Source organism: Camellia sinensis, chromosome 8 (assembly GCF_055761805.1).
Source record: "Camellia sinensis isolate YWXY chromosome 8, ASM5576180v1, whole genome shotgun sequence".
In the NCBI taxonomy this organism is placed as follows: domain Eukaryota; kingdom Viridiplantae; phylum Streptophyta; class Magnoliopsida; order Ericales; family Theaceae; genus Camellia; species Camellia sinensis.
In genome coordinates this window covers 52,715,498-52,734,747 of record NC_138968.1, presented here as the reverse complement: position 1 = coordinate 52,734,747, position 19,250 = coordinate 52,715,498, and positions in this window count along the sequence as shown.

The window sequence follows — 19,250 nt, the reverse complement described above, 5'->3', positions numbered from 1 at the left end:
GTAAAATATGATATATGTCCACAAATTTTTTGTCTATAAAATAAAGACAAAAAAATAGAGTGACCAATATAAATTTATGTTAGATCCGGCTAGATCTAAATTTGTCGGAGTACAAGCTTCTCTTTATATCTATCTATTTCCTTTGATCTTTCAGTTTTTTTTTTACCTTTTTTGTACTACACACTTCTATTTTCATTTTATAATATAGAAAATTTTCAAATTTTGAACAAATTGTTTTCGAATTTTAGTTACAGGCTATGAAAACTGTAAAATTTTACAATTTTAGTTTTTTGGTGCTGAAATGAATTATTTTTTAGAACTATAAAATTTTTCAGTTTCATAACTTTATTTAGAACTATAAAATTTTACAGTTTCATAACATATTTTTCAGTTTGATTAATAACAATAAATGCTTAATAGAATCATACTTTGAAACTATAACATTTTACAATTTCAAAGGTTACTTTTCAGTTTAATCAATATTTGAGATTATTTACTAAAACCCTATAAAAATTGAAAATAACATATATTTTTTCCTATTATTACTGTTTGTTGCTCTTACGTTTTCTTTCTTCTTTCAGTTTATCAATATTTAGCACATTTTGACATGCTTTTTCGTTCAAATTTCTTAATTTATTTATTTTTTTCCCGACAATATTATGGACATTTGGTGAGTTTTCAACAATATTCTTAATACCCAGCGAACATTCAAGATATTCTGACGACTTCCAGTGGTGTTTAAAACATTTCATCGATACTCTGGCGAATTTCCAGTGATACTCCGATGACTTTCCGGTGATATTGAACATTCCGATTACCGCTTGATGGAAATCCGGCAGTGGTGGGATATATCAGCGTTTTCAAATTTAAAAAAAAAATAGAATTTTTTTGGTAACAATTTAAAATATGTAGGACTAATTGGTGCAACTATTTTGTTTTGAGACTAGATGAGTTTTGAATTTTATGTATGGACCTATCGGTAAGTTCCCCATTAATTTATATGATGCTAATTTTGTCACAAATGGTTATACCAGTTAAATAAATTTACAAGATCAATTATTTTATTTTATTTTATTTATTTTTTATCATTCTTTAAGTAAATATTGTTCGATTAAGATTTTGGCCAATCTGAATTAGGGAAAAAAAAATGTTTGAGTTATGTATTTATAATTTTATTACGCTATTACAATTTTTTTTTTTAAAATTGTGATACTTACCTAGAAGATGTCTAACTATATTTTGTAAATAAAGTAACTAACCAAATATGAAAATTTTGATTACATGATTTTTTTCTATTGTTGAAATTTAAATTAGGGTTTATGTGTCGGTAAATATTTTTTAAAAGAACAAATTTAAAAAACTTAAAATAAATATTTACATATTGATAAATATGGATAATTTATTGTGACTTAAAACAAAATAATACCTAATTAGAAAGAACCAATAATATTTTGACACGTGTATTTTTGTATCATGAAGTATTTTTTTAAAAGTACAAATTTAAAAAACTTAGAAAAAATAAATATTTTCATATTGATAAATATGCATAATTTGTTGTGACTTAAAACAAATAGTACCTAATTAGAAAGAACCAATCACTATGTTTGGTTTGAGTTTTTTTGATTAAGTTTTTTGAAAATTGACTTTTTTGGTTTTTGTGTTTTTTTTTTAGTGAATATTTTTTAAATTTTAAATATTTTTTTTAGTTTTTTGGATGCACCTTACTTAGATGTATCTAAAAAGTAAAAAATTTGTAAAAAAATATTTTAAAAAATTAATAAATACATAAAAATATAAAAAAATGTACTGAATTCTTGTATTTTTTTTTTATATTTTTGGTATTTAGTGAATTTTTAAAAGATTTTTTTTAATAATTTTTTTACTTTTTAGGTGTATTTATGTTAGGTGTGTCTAAAAAGTAAAAAAATTACTTAAAATACTAAAAAAATTCAGTAAAAACAAAAAAACACGAAAAATAAGAAAGTAAAATCTTCTAAAAAATATTTTGAAAAACTAGAAACCAAGCAAGGTGAATAATATTTTGTATTTTAAAATTAAAAAATTTGTGAAAAATAATTTGAAACTTTCAAACACAAAAATCTGTTAACGTTTTGCCATAGTATGGAAGATAGTACAGATAGATGGTGCAAGTTCTGACAAACATGACTTTCTTCGATTTGCATCCACACTCGGACTCCACACACCACACACCATGATGGGCTCTACATGTTTTTAGTATGAAGTCTCCGGCCCCAACAATAATTAGTTTACCCACTTTAGTGTAGCATTTAACCACCCTTTAACATTTGAGGGAAATGTTAACAGGTATTTCTTATGCATTGTTTAATGTTAGAAAGTGTATACAAAATACTTTAAAAATATGTAAAATTATTAAAAAATGTATTGATTTCTGTAAATGTGTATTAAATTTAGAGAAAAGTACTGGATTATTTTTCAAATTTTTTTATCTTTTACTTGTATTTTAGAGACACTTGTTAGCAAAACCCAACATTTTAGGTGGAAAAATGATAAACAAAAATACAAAATTTTATACGACATTTTTTAAAAGATTTGATTTCTCTCAAATTGGTCATCTCAATTTAAGAGAATGTTTTTTAGGACCAACTTTTGTGATTTGAACCGTCACTTTTTAGGACTCGTTGAGTAGAATATTCTTGTAAAAAATTAAGATGATCGGATGTCTGTAACTATATGTTTGAATCAAACTTGTATTACAAAAAATAACTGACTATTTTTAAAATTATATTTATCATTCATTTTTTTTAAAACAAATATGATTTAAACCTATAACTACCGATGTGAAATCATCTTTATTTTTTATATACATATTATAAGTGAACGGTTGGGATCACATGAGACAAACCAAACCCTTTTTTTTTTTTAAATATAAGTCTTATTAAGGACCTTTATTTTTAAACTAATAGTAAACAAGGCTACCAAGTCATTTTAAATAAAAAACAAAAATTATATATATATATATATACATACATATATATTTTATTTATATAACATTATTCTTTTACAATAATGCTACACTTATCATATTTTTATACAACATCATGCTTATTATCTTGTTAATATAATATGACAAATGCTAACAAGTGCCCCATATGCATTGTTTAATGTTTGGAAGTATGTATGAAGTGTCTTGAAAATATGTAACTATTAAAAAAATATATTAATTTCAATAAAAATACATTAAATGATAAGACAAGTGTAATATTGGTGTAATAAGTCTCACCACTAATATATATCTCTAATGCATTGTTGATAATTAGGCTGAGGTATCAAATGGTAAGGTAACATAGTAAAAAATAAATGGATATTATAACCTTACTCATTCTTTAAGCCTGTTAACAACTACTCTAAAACCACATGATTGAGTGACAACACGTGGCTGAGATGGCACCGAAGTGTTAGACGAGGTAATCTTGGCTAGACCGAGGTTATCTGCGAGAATACCGGAATCCGGGATAAGCGGATAGGGGACAAGAGTCCTAGAATTGGGGAGGACTTCGGTTTGGATAGAGATAAGACTCTTAGAGAGTTTATCCCAATCTAGCTGGCAGTCCAATATTAACATTGAGACAGAATCCATTGGATCTAGCCTTCTAATAGGAATAGGTCTATGTTGGTCATAAAAGAGAGGCACCCTCATGGATCTAAGGTACGCTTTTTGTATACTGAATAGTGAATTAAGCATTTTTACTATCTTTGAGAGATAACTGACTTGATTGTCGGAGTGCCCTCGGGTGGACAAACCACTACTGAAATCTCTTTTTTTTGTGACAGGTCGTTCGGGCTTAGTCAATTCTGTCGGTGCTCTCCAGTTGAATATTAGTTTGGCAGTGTGGTCAGAAATCGACTCACACAATTTGGCGCCATCTGTGGGAAAGACATGAGAATAGATGGCTAACGACGGACAGAAAGAGAAGGTTGGGAACGACATTCCTACTGGGAGTGGGAAACATGTTGACCTTGACTTCAACGAGGACAACTGTAACGCAGGGGCTCATGATAAGAATCACGGAGAAAAAGATGTCGACAAGGAAAGCGACGTAACAAAGAAATCAAACCGAGGCAGGTATTATAACGAGGATGACCTCCAGGTATGCAAAGATAGATGCCTGCGGAGGGACGACGAGATGAAGGAACTGGCAAACAAATTGGCAGACCTACAATCGGTCGTCAATTTCATGATGCAAAACAACGTTATGCAACCACCGTTTCCGTTACAAGATACGCCGATTCCAGCGGCCAAAAAAGATGCCCAGACAAGGGGGCAGAGGACAATTCATGCGACTCCTCAGCACGATAGGACCAAGGAACACTCTCACTGGCCTTCAAGGGAGGTCGGGCGAGGAGAATCAAGAAGGGGAGATTCACGGAGGACGCATTGCACCAAGGAAGCTGACTTCAAAGAACATTGACATGTTTAGGGGAAGGAGTTGTGTTTTGACGCAACTAATGGAGAGAGGTCCAAAAGGACTCACAATGATACTGGGAGTAGCACACCAAAAAAACTGAAATCCGTTGATAGCCGAGCTCCTGGACGGACCAAGGAGGATATGAGTGATTACCTCCACAGGAAGCAACAAGATGCTGAGGTAACCTCTCTGGTCAAACCGAGAATGCCGTTCTCAGTGGAGTTGGAAAAATTTGAGGCCCTAAAAAGATTCAATATGCCGAGGTTATAGATATAGAACGGTAAGTCAGACCCTAACTTTCATGTCGGCTTGTACCTAAACTCAATGGCGTTATACACCGGGAACGAACCATTGCTCTGCAAGGTGTTCCTCTCATCCTTTGGGGAGATCGCATCAGACTGGTTTCACAAGTTGCCGAAAGGAACTGTGAAAAGTTGGGAAGGCCTGGCCGAAATATTTGTAGCCAGGTTCGTGACAAACAAACTACAACTCTGCTCGAAAAAGGGACACCTTGTTTACATTGGCGAGAGATAACATCTGCTACTGCTTTAATTGCCATTCTGACTTGAAGCTGGCTTAAGCTTAGAGTAGAGGTACACTCATTCTTCGGAGCACTGACAAGGCCTGAAGAGGTACATCCGGAGTATAATCACGGAATTTGCTGAAGGTAAAACACACTCAGATGCTTCGATTTTCCCTCTTTGCTTTTCCTTTGTAGTCTGGAACCCATATAGCTTCAAATAGGTCCTTGTTTTACTGTTCTTGCATGACCTGGGTTGAACCCTGCAGTTTTAAGAAAGAACAAATTCTTGTTTTGCACAAATGTGGAGAATGACACAGCACTCTGAACACAAAACAAATCATTTTTTGAAATTGAGAAAATAAGTTCTTGACTAGGTATTGAGCCTACGACTGAACACAACGAAAAAGACTCAACAACGAAAAACAAAAGGTAAACAACCTAAACACATCGAGACACGCTCGGAACGACTCAAATCCAAAATTGAGACAAACAAAACAAGAGACACGACACATAGACGTGTTACAAAGACGAGAGACCTCTCAGTACGCGAGGAGCCAGTTTTTTTTCGGGTATTGTTTCCCACCTTTTTCTCATTTGTGATTCTTACATCACTCTGGCACTCAATCTCTGTTTTTCTGAAAAAAACCATTTTCTCACTTTTTCTCTCAGCGCACATCTCTCTATTCTTCAATCTCTCATTTTTTATCCCTCCCCTGGTTGGTGGATAAACAGAAAGTTGCGGGGACTTACCCCTAGCATTCCGCTAGATTCTTCTTCTTGTTCACAACAGTGAGTTTCTTCCACAGAGGGGTTGCGCTACAATTGGGTGTGTAGCGAATCTGCAGCTGACATCGGTTGACGATGCTCTGCTGGGGAGTTTGGACGTGATTAGATCTGCCCAGAGGAGGGAATGGGATATCTTGTCCCATTCCGGTTCGTGCTTCGCACTTGGCTTGATGCCTCGTTGCTTGGAGGATGTGAGAGCTTTCTACCCTTTTGCGGTCAGCTTCAGTGGTGCCCTTTTCTGGCGAATATGGTGCCCTTTCGGCAAGTAGAGTGCCCTTTCTGGCAAGTATGTTAACAATGGGAGAAAGACAAAACACCTGACTCAACTGTGCCCCTAGTTCATTATTTTGACCATTTTTTTGTTTTTGCTTTCTACTTAAACAATTTTGACCAATATGAGAGTTAGATTAACATACTTGTTCGATTTTTGATTTGAAAATCATGCAAGTTAGGTTATGAGCACTGAAAATTTTCCCTTTTTGGGTCCAAGAAATGGTCCAGTTTTGGAAAAGATGGAATAATTTTGAGAGATCAGTCAACCTCAGTAAAAATTCTCAAAAATTGTTTTTGCAAACGGCCAATGCTTAACAAGCACGGAACCTACTCTTGAGACGCACAACCACAGATTTGGAGGAAAATTGCCTCCTTTGCTCAAAGAGAGCTGCATGGCAACGGAAAGTTGCCCCTTGTTTGAACGGCACCGCAGCGCATTGAATGGCAACGGAAAGTTGCCCCTTGTTTGAATGACACCGCGGTGCATTGAATGGCAACGGAAAGTTGCCACTTGTCTGAATGGCACTGTAGTGTATTGTAATCAGTCCTCAGAGCGATGATTGCAACCGAACTCCCGAATATAGAAAAGACAAAGATGACTAGAACCATCACATGGACACAGTTGAATTTGAAGTATTTTACGGCTGGACTTCAAAATGAAGATGCCTACGTATCCCAAAGATGGGAATCAAGCCTCACGTAGTTCGGGATTAAGATACACTCGGGTATTAACCTCTCCTTTTTAGGCTCTAACTTTTGCCAAGGCGCCCGTTGCGGGTTTTCGACCTTGCGAGCTTTGTTCTTCTTTTCTTTTCAATGTTTTTCATTTCTTTTTCTCTTCTTTTTTTTTGCATTTTTTTCTTTTTTTTTTCTTTTCTTTTTTTTTTGTATTTTTCTCTTGCTCTAACTTTTGCCTCGGTCGCCCTTCCGGGTTTTCGGCCCAGCGAGCCTCTCAAAGGGTAAAAGTGTAACAAGTCCATGCCAAATGGTTTTAGGGTTTTGAAGCCATCCGTATCCAGGAGAGTGGCTGTTGCATTGATTTACTGAAGGATCCATCTTTGGCTCTTCGAGCATATTTGACATTTTTGCCCCTAGTTTGAGGGGTGTTTCTGTTCTAGCTTCGCAAGCTTCTTCTGATGAAATCTGATCTTCTTGATCTGACTTTCTTGCCTCTTGTTTGAGGGCTGCTTTGAATCTGGCCACACAGGCCTCACATGGCGGTTAACCGTTGAACGTTCTGAATGGGTTCAAGGTTCGAAAACAAATGGATTGAATCTTGAAGCTGAGAGTGATCCTAGGCTGCACAATCTCAAGAGTGATTCCACACAAGTCTTCACAGGACCGCGCAAAACAGTTTTTGAAATCTTTTAAGAAAACGACAAATCGCTTGTGCTGAAGACAGTGTAGGACCAATCTGGATCAAGCCAGGATCCTTCTCAGTACTCACGTTAACAAACATGATTTCATTCATTAAGGGCTTAGCATGTCTCTCTTTCTCTCAATTGATCAAATTTTGCAAAACCCGAGGAATTCCTTCCTCTTCGTTTTTATCACAATGTTTCGAAAAAAGTTTTGAAAAACTTAGGTCATTACAATGACTTCAAAGGCACAAAAAAAGGCAGGCGAAGAGCACTGTCATTCCATTCAAACTTCTGGCACAACTGGCACACGGTAGAAGCAAACACAAGAGTGTGAAAATCACTGCTGTTCCATTCAAATCTGTTGGCATAACTGGCTCCAAGGCAGAAACAGACTCAAAAGAAAGTAAAAAGACAAACACAAAACAAGATAGTGATGTCTGAGGTAACACCCCCAGAATCACCCGACTCTTAACAAAACAGGATTGACTCGATACAACAAGACAGGCCCGACTGACTCAATACAACGAGACAGACTCAACAAGACTGACTCGATATGAAAAGACTGACTCAAAGCAAAGAGACAGACTCAAAACAACAGAACTGACTCAATACCCAAGCCAGAACGTACAAAACTAACATTCGCAACTGCTCAAAACAGTTTGTGCCAAACGCCACATCTTGGAATAAACTGAACGCCGCCCGCAGGTGGTTCATCCCCCGATCACAAAGTCACATTATCCCCCACAAGTTCATTGATCAAGTGCCAATAGACTTTGCAGGACCCGGTGCGGGGATGACCCTGTTGTCAATCAAATTTTGTATCTCATGGCGGAGACGGACGCAACTGTCGGTGTCATGACTGGTTTGTTGATGAAAAGCACAGTACTTAGTCAGGTCATGCTTTGGAGGGAGAGGATCGGGTAGAGGCCGTTGTTCCAACGGTTTCAGATGTCCTTTCCTGAGTAAGACCCCTAGGGCTTTAGACAAAGGCATAAAGAGTGGGGTGAAAACCCTCTTGCCTCGGGGTAGATAGTCTGAAGTTCGAGGGTTTGAAGTGGATGTACCAACAAAGGGGGTGGCTACTCTTGGTGTGGTGGTAGTGACCATGCCCACTTCAGAAGATCTTGCAGTTGCGTCACCGCTGGTGGTCGTATTCGAACTGCGGGTAAATGCCCTCCTGGGCTGCTCCTTCTCCTGATCAATAAGGCCCTGCTTCATAGCATCCTCGATCTGTACCCCCATCTCATGCAGATCCGAAAAGGTAGGGAAGGGGAGCACGATCATTTTCTGCATTAGTTTGGGTTGGAGGTTGCGCACAACCATCCTTATCTGGTCTTTGTCGGAAGGCCTTGTAGCCATCATCGAGGCCTTTGCTCTCCACCTCTCCACAAACTCTGAAAAACCTTCCTTTGGCTCTTGGAGGGTGACTTCAAGTATTCACATATATAATAGTATAGATAATGTTATAAAAACAAAGAAAATATAAATTAGATAAATTAATAATTTGAACATAAGATATAGAGAAAATTAAGTTCTTTTGAAATTTATATTTGGTTCTCCATGAACCTTCAAATATAGATTTTCAAGATCTATTTATGTATTTTATTTAATGATTTTAACTATACATTTCAGTATAATTCGTGCCCTTTCTCTCTTTCTCTTCTGATCTTTTTAACTCGATGACATATATATATAGAAAAATATTAATAGTAAAAACATTATTCCTATTACTATTTTATCTATCATATTAATGGTTAATACTATTTCATCACCTAATTCCATTTATCAAATTTATTATGGTCAACCACATGTTTCATAACATATAAAATATAAATAAATGAATATTTTGAATTATTGAGATGAGTTTCCTGTATAGTATTTAACTAGGTTTGTCTTTGGCTAGCGAAACAAGGTGAGAAAGGACAGATCAAAAGATGAAAATATATATATATATATATATATTTTCCATATATACAAGCACATGTATAGTATTAGGAAAAAAAAAAATTAAATATCATAAAAGTAATCTCTAATAAGAAGATGAATTGTTTTTTGTGCAGAATAAAAAAAGAATGTAAGAGGGGAGAATAATGAAACATATAATTTTTATATTATGGTCCATTTTATGTAAAATATGATATATGTACACAAATTTCTTGTCTACAAAATAAAGACAAAAAAATAGAGTGACCAATAGAAATTTGTGTTAGATCCGGCTAGATCTAAATTTGTTGGAGTACAAGCCTCTCTTTATATCTATCTATTTCCTTTGATCTTTCAATTTTTTTTTTACCTTTTTTGTACTACACAATTCTATTTTCATTTTATAATAGAGAAAATTTTCAACTTTTGAACAAATTGTTTTCGAATTTTAGTTACAGGCTATGAAAACTGTAAAATTTTACAATTTTAGTTTTTTTGGTGTTGAAATGAATCATTTTTTAGAACTATAAAATTTTCTAGTTTCATAACTTTATTTAGAACTATAAAATTTTACAGTTTCATAACATATTTTTCAGTTTGATTAATAACAATAAATGCTTAATGGAATCATACTTTGAAACTGTAACATTTTACAATTTCAAAGGTTGCTTTTCAGTTTAATCAATATTTGAGATTATTTACTAAAACCCTATAAAAATTGAAAATAACATATATTTTTTCCTATTATTACTGTTTGTTGTTCTTACGTTTTCTTTCTTCTTTCAGTTTATCAACATTTAGCACATTTTGACATGCTTTTTCGTTCAAATTTCTCAATTTATTTATTTATTTATTTTTTCCCGACAATATTATGGACATTCGGTGAGTTTTCAACAATATTCTTAACACCCAGCGAACATTCAAGATATTCTGGCAACTTCCAGTGGTGTTTAGAACATTTCAGCAATACTCTGGCGAATTTCTAGTGATACTCCGATGACTTTCCGTTGATATTGAACATTCCGGTGACCGCTTGATGGAAATCCGACAGTGGTGGGATATAGCATCGTTTTTAAGTTTTAAAAAAAAATAGATTTTTTTTGGTAACAATTTAAAATATGTAGGACTAATTGGTACAACTATTTTGTTTTAAGACTAGATGAGTTTTGAATTTTATGTATGGATCTATCGATAAGTTCCCCATTAATTTATATGATGCTAATTTTGTCACAAATGGTTATACCAGTTAAGTAAATTTACAGGATAAATTTTTATTTATTTTTTTTTATCATTCTTTAAGTAAATATTGTTCGATTAAGATTTTGACCAATCTGAATTAGGGAAAAAAAATGTTTGAGTTATGTATTTATAATTTTATTACGCTACTACAATTTTTTTTTTTTTTTTTAAATTGTGATACTTGCCTAGAAGATGTCTAACTATATTTTGTAAATAAAGTAACTAACAAAATATGAAAATTTTGATTACATGATTTTTTTTCTATTGTTGAAATTTAAATTAGGATTTATGTGTCGTTAAATATTTTTTAAAAGAACAAATTTAAAAAACTTAAAATAAATATATACATATTGATAAACATGGATAATTTATTGTGACTTAAAACAAAATAATACCTTATTAGAAAGAACCAATAATATTTTGACATGTGTATTTTTGTACTATGAAGTATTTTTTTAAAAGTATAAATTTAAAAAACTTAGAAAAAATAAATATTTTCATATTGATAAATATGCATAATTTGTTGTGACTTAAAACAAATAATACCTAATTAGAAAGAATCAATAATATTTTGTATTTTAAAATTAAAAAATTTGTGAAAAATAATTTGAAACTTTCAAACACAAAAATCTGTTAACGTTTTGCAATGGAAGATAGTACAGATGGACGGTGCAAGTTCTGACGAACATGACTTTCTTCAATTGCATCCACACACACCACAGACCATGATGGGCTCTACATGTTTTTAGTATGAAGTCTCTGGCCCCAACTATAATTAGTTTACCCACTTTAGTGTAGCATTTAACCACCCAATTTTTTTTATTTTTTTTTATTTTTTATTTTTTATTTTTTTTAATTACTAATAGACTTCTGGTCTAAAAATCCATAAAAATGAGAGGCTCTTGTTAATGAGCTAACAAAAACGATAAATGTTTATACATTTCTCAACTGCTCACCACCTATTTGAAAAATGCATAAACATTTTAGGGAAATGTTAACAAGTATTTCTTATGCATTGTTTAATACTAGAAAGTGTATATAAAATACCTTAAAAATATGTAAAATTATTAAAAAATATATTGATTTCAGTAAATGTGTATTGAATTTAGAGAAAAGCATCTAGTATTTTTCAAATTTTTTATCTTTTACTTGTATCTGAGAGACACTTGTTAGCAAAACTCAATATTTTAAGTGGAAAAACGATGAACAAAAAAAAATTATACAAAATTTTATACGACATTTTTTAAAAGATTTGACTTCTCTCAAATTAGACATCTCAATTTAAGAGAACGTTTGGGTTTTGTAAGCCCATTTTAGGACCAATTTTTGTGATTTGAACCGTCACTTTTTAGGACTCGTTGAGTAAAATATTCTTGCAAAAAATTAAGATGATCGGATATCTGTAACTATATGTTTGAATCAAATTTATATTACAAAAAATAACTGACTATTTTTAAAATTATATTTATCGGTCATTTTTTTTAAAACAAATATGATTTAAATCTATAGCTACCGATGTGAAATCATCTTTATTTTTTGTATGCATATTATAAGTGAACGGTTAGGATCACTTGAGACACACCAAACCCTTTTTCTTTTTCTTTTTTTTAAATATAAGTCATATTAATGGACCTTTATTTTTAAACTAATAGAAAACAAGGCTACCAAGTCATTTTAAATAAAAAACAAAAATTATATATATACATGTTTTATTTATATAACATTATTCTTTTACAATAATGCTACACTTATCATATTTTTATACTACATCATTCTTATTATCTTGTTAATATAATATGACAAATGCTAACAAGTGCCCCCATATGCATTGTTAATGTTTGGAAGTATGTATGAAGTGTCTTGAAAATATGTAACTATTAAAAAAATGTATTAATTTCAGTAAAAATACATTAAATGATAAGATAAGTGTAATATTGGTGTAATAAGTCTCACCACTAATATATATCTCTAATGCGTTGTTGATAATTAGGCTGAGGTATCAAATGGTAAGGTAACATAGTAAAAATAAATGGATATTATAACCTTACTCATTCTTTAAGCATGTTAACAATTACTCTAAAACCACATGATTGAGTGACAACATGTGGTTGAGGTGGCACCGAAGTGTTAGCCGAGGTGCCACGTGTCCTGGATGTGATGTCGAGGTAATCTCGGCTAGGCCAAGGTTATCTGCGAGAATACCGGAATCCGGGATAAGCGGATAGGGGACAAGAGTCCTAGAATTGGGGAGGACTTCGATTTGGATAGAGATAAGACTCTTAGAGAGTTTATCCCAATTTAACTAGGAGTCCAAGATTAACATTGAGACAGAATCCATTGGAGCTAGGCTTCTAATAGGAATAGGTCTGTGTTGGTTATAAAAGAGAGGCACTCTCATGGGTCTAAGGTATGCTTTTTGTATACTGAATAGTGAACTAAGCATTTTTGCTATCTTTGAGAGATAACTGACTTGATCGTCGAAGTGCCCTCGGGTGGACGAACCACCACCGAAATCTCTTTTTTCTGTGACAGGTCATTCGGGCTTAGTCAATTCTGCCGGTGTGCTCTCCAGCTGAATACTAGTTTGGCAGTATGGTCAGAAATGGACTCACACAATTTGGCGCTGTTTGTGGGAAAGACAGGAGAATAGATGGCCAACGATGGATAGAAAGAGAAGGTTGGGAACGACATTCCTACTGGGAGTGGGAAACATATTGACCTTGACCGAAGACAACTGTAACGAAGGGACTCGTGATAAGAATCACGGAGAAAAAGACGTCAACAAGGAAGGCGACGCAACAAAGAAGTCAGACCGAGGCGGGTATTATAACGAGGATGACCTCCAGGTATGGAAATATAGATGCCTACGGAGGGACGGCGAGATGAAGGAACTGGTAAACAAATTGGCAGACCTACAATCGGTCGTCAATTTCATGATGCAAAACAATGTTATGCAACCACCATTTCCGTTACAAGATACGCCGATTCCAGTGGCCAAAAAAGATGCCCAGACAAGGGGACAGAGGAAAATTCTTGAGACTCCTCAGCACGATAGGACCAAGGAACACTCTCACTAGCCTTCAAGGGAGGTCGGGCGAGGAGAATCTAGAAGGGGAGATTCATAGAGGACGCATCGCACCAAGGAAGCTAACCCCAAAGAACATCGGCATGTTAAGGGGAAGGAGCTGTGTTTCGATGCAACTAATGGAGAGAGGCCCAAAAGGACTCACAATGATACTAGGAGTAGCACACCAAAAAAGCTGAAATTCGTTGATAGCCGAGCTCTTGGACGGACCAAGAAGGATCTGAGGGATTACTTCCACAGGAAGCAACAAGATGCAGAGGTAACCTCTCCGGTCAAGCCGAGAACACCGTTCTCGGTGGAGTTGGAAAAATTTGAGGCCCTAAAAAGGTTCAATATGCTGAGGTTATAGATATACCATGGTAAGTCAAACCCTAACTTTCACGTCGGCTTGTACCTGAACTCAATGGCGTTATACACCGGGAACGAACCGTTGCTCTGCAAGGTGTTCCTCTCATCCTTTGGGGAAATCGCATCAGACTGGTTTCACAAGTTGCTGAAAGGAACTGTGAAAAGTTAGGAAGGCCTGGCCGAAATGTTTGTAGCCAGGTTCGTAACAAACAAACTACAGCTATTGAGGGTGGACGCCCTGATGGCTCTGAGAATTGGAGAGGACGAAAGCCTTAGAGCCTATGCCAAAAGGTATTATGAAGTATTTAATCGAATACCAGGATGCAACCAGGAGGTGGCGATCGTGTCTTTTAAGGATGACCTGAAAGATGATGCCTGCTTCGAAAGTCATTGGCAAAGATATTGCCAAAAAGTATGGAGGAACTTATGGCCAGGATAGAAAAATATGCCAGGGCTGAGGAGGACACACTGGGGACAACGGCGTCAAAACAAGAGAAGAATAACGGCTTGCCGAAGCGAGGCCAAGGTGATGATGGATACAATAAGCAAGAGACAGGACTGAGGGCTACACAAGTAGTCACTACCGTATTCTGGATTTTGATCTACAAAGTCCTAGAGAGGATCAGAAACCAACCGTATTATAGGGCACCAGAGAAGGCTCTTGGTGAGTTTATGAGACGAAGCCTGGGGAAGCACTGCACCTACCACAACGAGAATGGGCATCTGACTCAAGGGTGCAGAGCTCTAAAGACACATCTAGAAGACCTGGTAAGACAAGGTCATCTAAGGGACATGGTAGACGAGACTAGGACAAGAGAAGAGCAAGCAAGACTGCCTCAGGCACCGGCAGCACCGCCACCCCCAGCACCGCAACTGCAGGCAGGCTGACCTCGAGTGATCAATGTGATTCACTCGAAGGTCAATGAGAACGAAATCCGTGGAGAGACTCAGAAGGTAAAGGACTTACAGTATGTATACTAGGTCCGTCAGAAAAGACCTAGGGCAGATGAGTGCCAGGGACCGGTGGTGTCCTTTACTGAAGATGATCTAGAGATGGTGCAGCATCCACAAAATGATACCTTGGTAATATCCCTCCAGATTGGAGAGTGCCAAGTGAAGCACATCTTAATCGACCAGGGCAGCTCTTGTGACATCATGTATGTCAGATGTTACAAGGAGCTTGGCCTTCATCAAGACGATTTGGAGCAATCCAATGGTCCTTTGGTCGGGTTCAATAGAATGCCGACGTGGCCCTTGGGAGCAGTAAGTTTGGAGGTGTAGGTTGGCACCAAGAAAATTAAAACTGAGTTCACTGTAATTGACACTCCCTCACCTTACAATGCTATCCTGGGAAGGCCATGGCTGTATGCAATGGGGGCTGTTTCCTCAACATTGCACCAACTGCTGCGGTTTCCAACAGAGTATGGAATTGAAGAGGTCAGAGGGGGATCAACTGTAGGCAAAGAATTGCTCCATGGCAACAATGAAATCTACCTGCAACATACGAGAAGCAGAAACAGTAAAGATCAAGGACGAGGACATGGAAGTCCTAGAAGACGTCAGCAAAGAGCCAGCCGAGAAGAGTGAGGAAACCCTGAAGAAAATCCTTGTCTAGCAAAGGGATGAAAAACGCTTCTTTCTTCTTGGCTCGGGCTTGGCCGAGGAAGAGGAAAAAGAGCTATAGGCATTCTTGAGAGTAAATCTAGAGGTGTTTGCATGGACACCATACGAGATGCTTGGCATTGACCCCGAGGTCACTTGCCATAAACTGAATATGGACAGGTCGGCCAAACCTGTCATCCAGCGAGCAAGGAGGCCGACATTAATGCATGTTGAGGCAGTAGAAGAGGAAGTAGATATGAAGGCCAGAGCCATTCGAGACGTAAATTATCCGACATGGTTATCAAACACAGTAGTGGTGAAGAAAAAGAATGGGAAGTGGAGAGTCTGTGTGGACTTCACCAACCTGAACAAGGCTTGTCCCCAAGACAGCTTCCCACTACTCAAAATTGACCAATTGGTAGATGTCACTTCAAGGCATGGAAGGATGAGCTTCCTGGATGCCTACAGGGGGTACCATCAGATAGCCATGTACCCCCTAGATGAGGAGAAGACTGCATTTATCACCCCAAAAGAGCTGTACTGTTACAGAGTGATGCCTTTTGGATTGAAAAATGCAGGAGCAGCTTACCAAAGATTGGTGACTAAGATGTTCAGACATTTAATTGGCAAAACTGTGGAGGTATACATAGATGACATGGTCGTGAAGACCAAGGAACTTGAGTGTCATCTCGAAGACTTAAAGGCAGTTTTTAACATCCTTAGAACATATTGGCTCTAACTTAATGCATCGAAGTGTGTATTTGGAGTTGGGTCTGGTAAGTACTTAGGATGTTTGGTTACCAGAAGGGGCATTGAGGCTAGCCTGGATTAGATTAAGGCTATCTTAGAATTGAAGAGCCCAACATCGGCAAAACAAGTGCAGATATTGACTGGAAGGGCTGCAGCCCTGAACAGATTTATAAGCAGAAGCTCTAACAAGTGTAAACCTTTCTTCAGCTTAGTAAAGAAAGCCACAGACTTCTTATGGACAGAAGAGTGCGACATCGCCTTGGCCGACTTAAAGAAGTATCTAACCACAGCTCCAGTTCTCTCAAATCCAATACCTGGAGAGGAGTTGTCCTTATACTTGGCAGTTTCAGAGCATGCAGTAAGTGCAGTAGTAGTCAGAGAAGAAAAAGAAGAGCAAAGGGCAGCTTACTACGTAAGTAAAACCCTGGCAGATGTAGAGACCAGATACCTACCCTTGGAGAAGTTAACACTGGCTTTAGTAATGGCTTCCAAGAAACTGAATCATTACTTTCAAGCCCACAAGATTGTGGTGTTAACCGAGCACCCTTTGAAGTCTCTGTTGCGGTAGGGAGATCTGACGGCAGAATAGCTAGATGGGCAGTGGCCTTGGGGCAATATGACTTGGAATTCAGACCCAGAACAGCAATCAAAGGCCAAGTCTTAGTCGACTTCGTGGCCGAGTTCACACCAGACGCCGTCATACATCGGGCTCCGTTGAGCCGAGGTTCAAGTGAGCAAGGAAAAACCCAGCTGGGGATAGCAGAGCAAAGGAAGGAAAAGAAACTCAGACCCTGCAACATTTACATCGGCGACTCCTTCCGGCTGTTTGTCGATGGGAGTTCAAACCGACAAGGAGAGGGGGCAGGAGTAATGCTAGTATCTCCAGATGGGCAGATACTGGAATAATCCATTTGTTTGGGATTTAAGGCCTCAAACAATGAAGCAGAGTATAATGCACTAATCGCAGGATTAAAGCCGGCAGCAGCAATGGAAGCTGACGAGGTAATAGTCTTCTGTGACTCGCAGCTTATCGTCAACCAGGCAACACGCGAATACGCAGCCCGAGATGAAAAAATGTCGACCTATGTAAAAGAAGTGGGCAAACTGATGACATTGTTCCAAAATTGCCGACTACAACAAGTCGGTTGAGATAGTGCAATGAAACCAGGAGAGGCAAGAACAATAATGGTTGACTACTTGCCAGGACCAAGTATAGAACCACTGAACACAGAGCATGAAGCAATGTGTATAGAGATGGGACCAAGCTGGATGGATACAATAATAGTATTCCTTAAAGAAGGAAAACTGCTAGATAATCATAAAGAGGCGCACAAGATCAGACTGAAGTTGGCAAGGTTCTGTTTGACAGTAGAAAGACATCTCTACAGAAGATCTTTTATTGGACCCCTTCTAAGGTGTGTGCATCCTGTAAAAGTTGAAGACTTTCTGTACGAGATACATGAAGGAGTATGTGGAAGCCACGCTGGGGGCAAGTCACTTGCTCATAGGGCCATTACTTAAGGGTACTGGTGGCCCTACATATAGAAAAATGTTGAAATTTATGTCAAGAAGTGTGAGAAGTGCCAGAGGTTTGCACCTTTGATACACCAACCAGCAACAGACTTGAACCCAGTGTCCAACCCTTGGCCGTTTGCCTAGTGGGGCATGGATCTTATTGGAAAACTACCTCAGGCAACTAGACAAAGGAAGTACCTACTGGTGGCAACAGATTACTTCACCAAGTGGGTAGAACCTGAATCCCTTGTAAAAATTCAGGATGTTGCTGTGAAGAACTTCATATGGAAGAACATCATCACCAGGTTTGGGATCCCAAGGGCAATAATAGCAGACAATGGTACATAGTTTGACAGTAAGCTAATCAAGAACTTCTGTGCAAAGTACAAGATCAAGAATTACTATTCCACCTCAAGTTTTCCTCAAAGCAATGGACAAGTAGAAACATCCAACAAAGTTATCTTGGATGGCATTAAGAAGAGGTTGCAAGCAACAAAGGGAAAGTGGGTGGATGAGTTGCCCAGTGTACTCTAGGCATATCGGACTACGCCGAGAAGATCAATTGGGGAATCCCCATTTGCCATGGCTTATGGCACAGAGGCCGTAATTCCACTGGAGGTTGGCATCCCAGGGATCAGAACCCAGAGAGTAGAAATTAGGGCCAATGAGGCATTCTTAGCTCGAGATCTGGATCTGCTAGACGAACGAATGGAGAAAGCAGCAATTCAGCTGGAGGCATACCAGTAGCAACTTACCAGGACTTATAATAAGAAGGTCAACCCATGAGAGTTCCAAGTTGGCGACCTCGTCTTGAGAAAAGTCGTCGGCAACAAGAAGGATCCCAGAGAAGGCAAGCTTGGCCCGAATTAGGAGGGACCCTATAGAATCATTTCGGTCTTGGGCAATGGGGCATATCAGCTTGAGGACAATGAAGGCAAAGAGTTGCCAAGACCCTGGAATACTTGCAATCTGAAATTTTTCTATCACGCAATTTTCTTATTTTTTAAAGTTTTCTTTTGTTTTGTTATTAGTCGAAGTAATAATAAATTTTTAGCTTGATTTTTTAACTTGTGTAGTGTACTGTGGAGATGTGGTTTGAAAATACTCTTAAGATCTTGGAGAATGCTCACGATCCTCTTATGGTCACCTGAAAAGGAATAAACACTCCGGTCGGGGGTGCCAGAATTAGCACTTCGACGGACAAGTCAGAATCCACACTCAAGAATGCTTGTATTCAAAGTTAAGCACAACAATTCTCACATACCTTTCTTAGTCTGTTGTTCCTTTATTTATACTTGTTTCCTGGGCCTCGTGGCCAGGCCCACTTGTCACTCATTAGCCTCTTATTTACTCGGCTCCATAGTTTAGTATCTATTCGGCCTATCCATTATATTCGG